Source organism: Coenobita brevimanus, chromosome 45 (genome assembly GCF_032717465.1).
Source record: "Coenobita brevimanus isolate Jiangsu-jjx chromosome 45, ASM3271746v2, whole genome shotgun sequence".
Classification (NCBI taxonomy): Eukaryota; Metazoa; Arthropoda; class Malacostraca; order Decapoda; family Coenobitidae; genus Coenobita; species Coenobita brevimanus.
Window position 1 is genome coordinate 11,791,008 of NC_136998.1, and position 9,165 is coordinate 11,800,172.

Here is a 9,165-nt window from a genome sequence, read left to right on the forward strand (position 1 = left end):
TAAAGGAGCTATATATGAAGTCACAGATGCAGTAAAAGGAAAGAAATCGTAAGAGAGCAGTTTAGAAATTAAAGATTCATGCCAGACTCGATCGAAAGCCTTTAAATTGCCAGTTGCAATAGCAAATCTTTTATCAAAGTCCTGCTAGGAGGATGACAAGAGATATGAAAGGTAGATGAGGATATCGCCAGTGAAGCTTCCCTGATGGAACCCATACTGACGATTAGAAAGAAGTTTGTAATAGGAGAGATGCTTTGCATTTTTTCTGTTAAGAATAGGCTCGAAAAGTTTTGAGACACAGGAAGTTAATGCAATTGGGTGATAGTTAGACGGATGGGAATGGTCACCCTTCTTTGGGGGTAGCTGAATGAGAGCAAACTTTCAGCAAGAAGGAAAGGTATAAGTTGACAGACGAAGGCGAAAGAGTTTACTTAGGCAAGGTGTAATCACAGAAGCACAGTTCTCAAGGACAATAGGAGAGACCCCATCAGGCCCATATGCCTTGTTAGTAATGAGGTCAGTGATGGGAGAAAATACATCAGTTGAAGAAATTTTAATATCCGCCATGAGGATGTCAGAGGGGGGAAGTGATGGAGGAACAGCACCGGAATCATCTAAGGTGGAATTGGAGGAGAAAGTCTGTGTGAAGTGATCTGCTTTATCAATACAAGAAATAGCTACAGAGCCGTCAGAGTAGAAACGAAGAGGATGATAAGGTAAAGTTGTTAGAAAGGTCGCTTGCAAGGCGCCAGAAGGAGAGGGAAGAATAAATTGAGAGCATTTAGTACAGATGAAGTTATTTTTAGCAGAGCGAAAAAACACACGTACCACAGTCCCTGGCAGAAACAAAACAAAAATGTGATTCAGGAGTGGGTTGGCTCCGGTACCTTTTATAAACCTTCTTGATGTGGAAAGCGCTGTAACAAGCGTGATTAAATCAAGATATGAGACAGGAAGGTATGTTTCCATGCCCGAGAGAATAACCTCCGTAATGTGAATGGCACACTTAGATGGCTCCCGGCCGTGGAAGCAATAATCATTCCAGGGAAATTAAAAAAAGGGTACTGCCTGAGGGCCTCCCAATCAGCAACTTTAAAGTGCCACAACCGACGTTTCATTGGAGGGTCCACAGGCCGCACTGGAGCGATAGGACAGGTTAAGGAAATAAGGTTGTGATAGGATGAGCCCAAAGGAGAAGAAAGAGTTACAGTATAAGCAGAAGCGTTGGGTGATTTGTTGACTACACTAAAATGATTATGGCAGCGTGGCAATACAGGTGAGGATAAAAACGATGATTAAGACACCAATGAAAGCAGAAGAATATTGACCATTCATTATACTGGATTCATTGTAGTGGATGGTCGACCATATAATGTGATGAATCCTCCTGGTGCCTTAGAAAGAGGCTATATGAGCACAGATATGATGTACGGTGTACCATTGTCAGATTTCTAACAATATTGGAAAAGGTTATCTGAAATTAACAAATATGTTCGGCTAGTGAGCTGTTTCATAAGGTTAAATATTTTTTCAAACAATACAGACAAACAAAATGACGTATATGGGGAAACAGATTATTGAAAACTAAAATTATTTCCCTAGAAGGACTAGGTTGCGAAACTCCCTTAACACTTCTTCCGTGAATTATTTTCTCCATTCCTTCTATTATTTCATTGTATGTTACGTATTTGTTTACATTACAAACACTGATTGCATAAAAGTAATACGAGTGCCTGATATGGCAGTATTTTCACAGCAAGTCAATGCTTACACTAAGCCACATATGATTAATCCACTTTGAGATTGTTTATAAATTCTGTCATTGCTAACCTCACTAGTTTTGTAAGGATTTGGGGACTCCTTTCTAGATGCAAGGAGATCGATATAACCTTCATTAGGTTTTCATTATTGACGGTCAGTCATAGGTTGAATAAAATAGTTAGGTGGTAGCTGGAATGAAATGGGAGAAAGATTTCACCGAAATGAAAAAGGTTAGTTATTGCTGGGCTAATCACTCAGAATCCAATGTATTTTTGGCGTGTGACCATTTTTTCTATTCTACTCGCATGCTCATAAAAGTCAATTATGGAAGTAAGCAACATAAATACCTATCTATTCCCTCCGCCTCCTCTCTTACTAAGTAGAAGTTACCAGACTAATTACACAACAAATGGAGTGTGAAGTGATTGCTACACAAGTACACCAAGCCAAATATTATACATCTGAGACAGGGAAATTTTTATAAACATGAGATTTTTTATAATGTTAACCCCTTCAATACAAGTGGTTTTCGTGAGGTGAATAATTTCGTCTGCTGTTAATAATAATGACATAAGAAAACAGTAACTGCAGTGAAGGCATTAATAAAGGTTCTTCTTTAATCTGTTTAATAAGAAAAGTCCATTTATTGCTGAAGAAATAATATCATCATCATCCTGACCTTTCCCACCCTAAGGCAAGGTGAGGAGTAGCAATATACAGACAGGACAATTTGGCCAAGTCCAATGAGCCACGCTTCTATTCATTCATCATTCAAACTCCCGGAATCCTGGCTGTGTTTGATTCGCCAAAAAGTTTCACCACATTCTGTAGCTTCACATAAAGGTATCTGATAGGGCCAATCCAGACGCTGCCACGGAAAATGGATGCCAAATCCCTGATCATGTACTTCTCACAACATTCATCCAGCCAGTTCGATCTCTTGTCAGTCCCCTAGCCTCATCGACTTCCATACCTCTCTTCCTCACACACTCATCCACAATATATCTTCACCTTCTACTTGGCCTACCTCGCTTCCTCCCTCCTTCAAATTTGCAAAGATATACCTTTTTCACCACTATATTGTTATCCATTGTCTCCACGTGACCATACCACCTCAGTACACTCTCTTCAATTCTGGTGTCCACGTACTTCCTCACCCCGCAGAAATATTACTGATGTAATTCAGATGAATATCGAAACACATAACCGTGCTCACGGTGTTAACTCGTGAAAGTGATCGCTTCGAGTTTCTGAAAGAATATAGCCTCTCTCTCTCTCTCTCTCTCTCTCTCTCTCTCTCTCTCGCTCATTTGTCCTTCCTTCCAACTTCGTTTAAACTTTTCATACTTGTTTTTCACCACTCCACGTCTCTTTTGCACTTCTTTCCTGTTGTTGGTCTCCAGCTTTTCTCCTTAATGTCTTGCATTTCCTTCTAATTTCGTCCCTGTCTGTGTGCCTGTCTGTCTATTTCTTTCTCTGCCTCTATGACTGTTTATCTGTCTGCTTGTCGCTGCAGTTCTATACAATGGAAAAACAGTAATACAAGCCTTTTTCCTACTTAATTTTTAGGTAACAACATTAAGTCCAAGTATTTTTAAAGTATGTTTAATACAGTAGCAATGTAGGCTACACCTTTATTTTGCAATAATAAAAGCCACAGTAGTGAACGCTTGGTTGCAAAACTCAGTGTAGTGTGTACCGGCATGTATGTATATTTGTACATCATGCATGTATGTATAAATATGGATGCAAACACACATTTTATATATATATATATATATATATATATATATATATATATATATCCACAACTGAGGTGCCCGTGGGGATTCTTATAGTACAGAGCCAGTCAATGAGAGTCAAGGTGATTTTCCAATTTATATATGTTCCAGGTGACTAGTTTCGGGAAACATATCCCATCTTCAGACCTAAAAACATTTAAAACACATACTGCAGTTTACATCAAATGTTAAATGATGAAGTGCGAAGGAGAAAGGAGTTCTTCGGGAAATGGCTGATCGAGTTGAGCAGAGGGTGTTGCGATGGTTTGGGCATGTGGAGAGAATGCATAATGAGCGATTAGTGAAAAAGATAACTAGGTCTGATGTGAGAAGTGTAAGGTTGAAAGGAAAACCACGTATAGGGTGGATGGACAGTGTGAAGAGAGCGTTGGATGCAAGAGGGATGCCTGTTGAGCAAGGAAGGGTGGCTGTTCGTGATAGAAATGAATAGAGAGAAATTGTGAATGAATAAATGATGGCGCAGCCCTGAGGGGATATTCTCCTGCATTTGTCTGATCAGCTGATCAAGTCAGGTGTGGGTAAGGGGATGGGGTCTATTATGATGTGGCAGGGGTAAACCAGCTCTGCTGTCGGGCCCTGCTGCGGATGTCACTGATTGCACTGCGCAGTTGACCCTCGTGTTGTGTGGTGCGGTGAGGATCTGTCCCTTCTCCCCTTTGGAGGTAAGCTGGAAATGAATGTGTTTGAGTGCATGAGTAAATTGGGAGTGTGTCGTCCTGTCTCGGCTACCTCCCTTTCCTTGGGGGAAGCAACCTAGGGATATATATATATATATATATATATATATATATATATATATAGCATATGAATCGATTAGAGAACTGAGTGGTAATGCAGGTAAACGCAAGGAAATACCAGTTAGAGACAGGGAAGGAAATTTATTGACCAAAGATGGAGATATTAAAAATAGATGGAAAGAGCATTTTGAGACAGTTCTTAATAGACCAATACCACCAGAAGAGGATATACCGTCTGCTCAGGAAGATTTAAATATAGAAACAGGAGAGTTGAGGCTTGCAGAAGTGGAGAAAGCAGTAAAACAGTTAAAGAATAATAAGGCACCAGGGGAGGATGGTTTATTTCCGGAAATGTTTAAAGTGGAGGGGGATAGATTAATAATGATCTTGACCAAGCTATTCAATAAGATATGGGTGACGGGGTTACTACCATCAGTTTGGAAGAATGGTGTAATTGTTAAAGTTCCGAAGAAGGGAGACCTGAGTGAATGTGGTAATTGGAGGGGAATCTCTTTGTCACCGATAGCTTTGAAAGTTTTCAGTAGAGTGTTGTTAAATAGGTTGGAGCCGGTGGTTGAGGGTATTCTGAGGGATGAACAGGCTGGTTTTAGAAAGGGACGTGGTTGCAATGATCAGATCTTTATAGTTAGGCATTTGATGCAGCAAGTTAATGAAATGAGAGTACCGTTAAGTCTTTGTTTTGTTGATTTTGAAAAGGCTTTTGATAGTGTTTCGAGAGAGACTATGGGGAAGATCATGAGACATTATGGAATACCAGAGGAGTTTGTGAGGGTCATTATGAACATGCATGAGGACACATTTTGTAAAGTGATGGTTGATGGTTGTCTGAGTGATTCGTTTGAAGTCAAGTCCGGAGTAATTCAAGGTGGTGTTCTATCGCCTTTACTATTTATATTGGTCATTGATTACATTATGAAACGCGTTGGAACAGAAACCGGTGCAGGTATACTTTGGGGAGAGAACAGGAAACTTTTGGATTTAGATTATGCAGATGATATAGTTTTGATTTGTGATGGGCCAGAAGAGATGCAGAGAGTGTTGGACTGTTTGGTGAGTGAAGGTCGCAAGGTGGGTTTGGTTATTAATTGTGGAAAAACTGAAATAATCAATATGAATATGGAAAATGCACAGGAATGTGTAATTGGAGGTATGGTTGTAAAGCAAGTTGATAGGTTTAAATATTTAGGTACTTATTTAGCCAAGGATGGTTCTTTGAACTTTGAATTCGAGGAAAGGTTAAAGAAGGCTAATCAGGCAATGGGAATGCTTAAAAATATTTGGAATAGTAACAATTTCTCTGTGCATACAAAAATCAAACTTTATAAGGTAATGGTTAGGAGTATCTTAATTTATGGACACGAGTCTTGGTACAGCACAGTGACTATGGAAAATAAATTCTTGGTGTTTGAAAATAAAGCACTTAGAAGAATATTAGGAGTTAAGTGGTGGGAAAGGATACCAAATAGTAGAATTAGAGAAATAACGGGAGTGCAGCCGATCGATGAATATGTTAGATTCTCACGATGGAAGTGGCTAGGACATGTGTACAGGAGACAGGGAATAGTACGAGGTACACCAGGGTGGGTGGCACTTGGTAGGAGAGGTAGAGGAAGGCCAAAAGAGACGTGGGTGAGGACAATGAGACGGGAAGCTGGAGATGAGTGTTGGGGAGATCTTGAGGAGTTGGCACAAGATAGGATGTGGTGGTGTGAGTTCATCGAGGCCCTATGCATCCCCGAGGGTGACACAGGAAATGATTGATTGATATATGTATATAAAATATATATATATATATATATATATATATATATATATATATATATATATATATATATATATATATATATATATATATATATATATATATATATATATATATATATATATATATATATATATATATATATATATATGTATATATTTTTTCATTCATTCATTGCCAGACGCCATGTATCCCGGACGGGGTGGCCAAGGGCTTAGAGTTAATTGTTTTACAGGGAGGGGCACTAATCCTCCACCAACCCCACTTGACGTAGGGATGCCAACAGCATCTGGTGTTCCCAGGCGGTTACCCATCCAAGTACTAACCAGACCCAACGTTGCTTAACTTCGCTGATGGAACGGGAAGCGGTGTACTCAACGTGGTATATATATATATATATATATATATATATATATATATATATTCAAATTTGGGACAGTGTGTAGGAGGAGGAATCTGAAAGTTAATGTAAACAAAAGTAAAGTTATGGTGTTCGAGAGGAATGAAGTCACAGAGTGTGCAGTGAGGTTGGATGGTGAGGATATGGAGAATGTGAGTGCATTCAAGTACTTGGGTAGTGTGATGAGTAAGGATGGAACTTTGAGGGATGAAATGCGTGAAAGGGTACAGCAGGGAAGGAAGGTTGTTGGTACACTGAAAGCAATGATGAGAATTAGGGAGGTGAGTATGGAAGTTAAGAAGTCACTGCGTGATAGTATTGTGATCCCTACCCTGACGTATGGAAGCAAGGCATGGACCTCGCACGAGGGGAACAAGTCAAGAGTGAGAGCAGTGGAAATGAGTTACTTGAGAGGAGCATGTGGAGTGACGTGGAGGGACAGGTTGACGAATGAAGAAGTGAAGGAACGCTGTAGAGTGGATTGGATGTGGTTGAGAAGATTAGGAGAAATACACTGAGGTGGTTTGGACATGTGAAGAGAATGGAGAATGAAAGACTGATTAAGAGGGTGTATGTAAGTGAGGTGGAGGGAGGGAGAGGGAGAAGTAGACAGAGGATGAGGTGGAGGGATGGAGTTGAGAGGTATATGAGGGAGGGGGGGGTTGTACCATTTCTGTGACAGTTGCATTAACAAGATGTAACTTTTATGTAACTTTAACTACAATTTTGTAACTACAAACGATATGTAACAATTATGTAACGACAAACGATTGCATTATGTTACACTAACTACAATTATGTACCTACAAACGATATGTAACAATTATGTAACGACAAACGATTGCATTATGTTACACTTTGCCAATTATGTAACAGTTGCATTAACAAGATGTAACTTTTATGTAACTTTAATTACAATTATGTACCTACAAACCTTATGTAACAATTATGTAACGACAAAACAGTTGCATTAACAAGATGTAACTTTTATGTAACTTTAACTACAATTATAAGGCCAAGACACTTATGTAAGAGTTGCATTAACAAATGTAACTACAATTATAAGGCCAACACAATAATGCATTAACACAATATTTAGTAACAATTCATAAAATGTTACAATTATGTAGTACCACAATGTTAGTACAATATTAAGTCATACAATTATAGCACAATTCTGTATTACCAGTATCATCATACAAGTTAGGTGAAATATTAGACATTACTAAAGTGATAACTCAAATATGTAATGTATAACCTAGCAGTATTACCATTGCACAATTATATGCGTACGTCTGTTGTACATGCACGTCTTACAAAGTGTTATACAACAACCATTGCATTTATTCAAATATGTATACAACTTGTTTAAAATGTATTATTACTGAATAATCACTATTTACTATAAATATTATATGTATACAATATTATGTTACTTTACAGTATTATATATTTCACTTAATTAGCTTATAAGTTCATTATAATGTGTATGTAGTATGTATTAATATATTATAACTATTAAATGTCGATGGTACGCCATTTTCGCGCGACCGAGCAGATGTAGGACTACATAATAGATAGATAGATAAATAGATAGATAGAGAGACAGATAGAAGCAGGGAGTCAGATGATGAGAAGGTGTTGTGTCTGCGAGAATCGAGCAGTGCTAAACATGCTTACACACTCTTAACACTGAGGAAAGCTGACGACAGCGGCCAGTAAGGAGATGATGCAGTTAGCTGTCAGCAGTCCTCTCCTGAACAAAGACCTAGTCCACCCACGAGGAACACACGTGACACACCCCTGCTACACCAGAATTTAGGAAAGAGAGCTCAGACAGAGATTAGCCTTAGAACAGAGAGGTCGAGAAGGAGACAAGCGACCCTAGAGACAGGTCACGGGAGAAGGGTTTAGCGATTTGAGAGAGAGAGATAGATAGCGATACAGGGAGGCAGCTACCCGGGACTTATACTCGTTCCATGTGAGAGACTTGTTTATATTTCCAAGACAAATAAAAATAGTCCCATACTATTCTTTACCTCTCCTGTCACTACATGACATTTGGTGGGGAAGCTACTACAAGATATAAAAGCCGCTCGACCACAAGTCTAAAATATACTTCTCTACAAGTAACTACAAAGTCTTTATGACAGGGTGAGTTGGGGGGAGGGTAGTCAAATGGTGGGTGACAGAGCGACTTGGAGGCGTTTTGTCTGCGGCCACCCTTTGCGGGATTAGGGCGTCGGGCTATAGATAGATAGATAGATAGAAATACTGTATACTACAAATGTAGCCGTGTGTCTCTCTGTCATTCCTTATTTGTAGTGCAACCGAAACGGGAAATAAAAGATGCGATTGCAACTTGTCAGGATAGTTGTAATTAGGTCACAGATAGGACCATTTCAGTTTCTTATAGACTGATATTTTCTAAAAAGATGTGTTGACTCATGATAATTGTTCCTATTGGCTTTACATTACACGGAATACATCAAACAGAGGTTGCCCTACGTCGAAGCCTCTATTCATTGGTTTATAGTAACAGGCGGCACAGTTGAAAAATGACTGTCATGTTAACACTCAAATATTTCAAAAAGTCATGTTTTCCTTATCAAAGTGTATATCACTAGCATCGATTTACAATTCTGCGTTCAATGATGCAAAAGTGTTGTAAGCAGACGCATA

At 39.0% G+C, this 9,165-nt stretch overlaps 1 pseudogene; it reads right to left on the reverse strand.

Annotated features, from left to right (window-relative positions):
* Positions 1-6,360: 6,360 nt before the first annotated feature.
* LOC145398528 (5S ribosomal RNA) lies at positions 6,361-6,479 on the reverse strand (annotated as a pseudogene).
* Between the last annotated feature and the right edge of the window lie 2,686 nt (positions 6,480-9,165).